Source organism: Otolemur garnettii, unplaced genomic scaffold (assembly GCF_000181295.1).
Source record: "Otolemur garnettii isolate 467f Iridium unplaced genomic scaffold, OtoGar3 scaffold00087, whole genome shotgun sequence".
Taxonomy (NCBI): domain Eukaryota; kingdom Metazoa; phylum Chordata; class Mammalia; order Primates; family Galagidae; genus Otolemur; species Otolemur garnettii.
The window spans coordinates 5,168,860-5,170,069 of record NW_003852482.1 but is presented as its reverse complement, the minus strand read 5'-3'; the positions used below and the strand labels follow the sequence as shown (position 1 = coordinate 5,170,069).

General features: G+C 44.4%; 1 non-coding gene across 1 annotated transcript; it reads right to left on the bottom strand.

Annotated features, from left to right (window-relative positions):
* Window positions 1-107, bottom strand: LOC111726966. Its single transcript, XR_002774630.1, has one exon. It is a non-coding gene; the product is annotated as a U6 spliceosomal RNA (small nuclear RNA).
* Between the last annotated feature and the right edge of the window lie 1,103 nt (window positions 108-1,210).

Below are 1,210 nucleotides of genomic sequence, written 5' to 3'. Positions count from 1 at the left end.
AAAAATATATAACACTTCACGAATTTGCGTGTCATCCTTGCGCAGGGGCCATGCTAATCTTCTCTGTATGGTTCCAATTTTAGTATATGTGCTGCAGAAGCAAGCACTGCAAATTGCTTCTTTTACTCTGAACATTATGTCCTGATACTCATCCATCCAAGGTGCATTCAGGTATTGTAGAGCCCAAAGCTTACACTTGTAGGATGTTCTTAAACAGAAGCACTGCAGTAAAATTTGTGAATACAAAATTAGAAGTGAAAATTAGTACTTATTTGGAATGAATAAAGTACAAATCACAAATTTTTAAAACTGACAAAACAAGAATGGTGGCTCATGCCTGTAATCCCAGCGCTTTGGAAGGCTGAGGCAGGCAAGGAGTTCAAGAACAGTCTGGACAAAAGGAAGACACTGTCCTTGGAAAAATTTTAAAATTATCAGGCCATGGTAGTGAAACTGTGTTGGAGCTTTAAACCGCCGGGTTTTGTGTGGTCAAGGAATTGAAAGATACATCACTAACAAACAGAAGAGGATGGGCAACTTTCTTTTGGGAAAAAGCAGCCGGAAAAAAGAAAACTTGTCATTTTCACAGGCAATTTCTCTTAGGGAGAAACCCAGATAAATTGGGAGGCACTTCAAGCCACACTAAGTTATACTTTGAACAGAGGCTTTCAATTGACACATCTCTTCTGAGCGGACAGGATAAAATAAAGAGTACATGTCACATTAGAGTATTCGGAGTTTATTGATAGACATAAAAAAGCTCTACAAAAATTATGACAAGGGGGCAGTGCCTGTGGCTCAGTGGGTAGGGCGCCGGCCTCGTATACCAAGGGTGGTGGGTTGGAACCCAGCCCCAGCCAAACTGCAACAACAACAACAAAAAAAATGGGGTTGTGGAGGGCACCTTGTAGTCCCTGTTACTTAGGCAAGAGAATGGTCTAAGACTCAGGGGTCCTCAAACTTTTTTTAAACAGGGGGCCAGTTCACTGTCCCTCAGACCATTGGAGGCCAGACTGCGGGCCCTGGGACAAGTCAGCTGCTAAGCAGGACAAGCAGTGGCGGCAAAAACACCCAGTGGGCCGGATAAATGTCCTAGGTGGGCAGCATGTGGCCCATGGGCCGTAGTCTGAGGACACCTGGAAGTCCAGGAGTTAGAGGTTGCTGTGAGCTGTGATGCCATGGCACTCTACCAAGGGTGATAAAGTGAGAC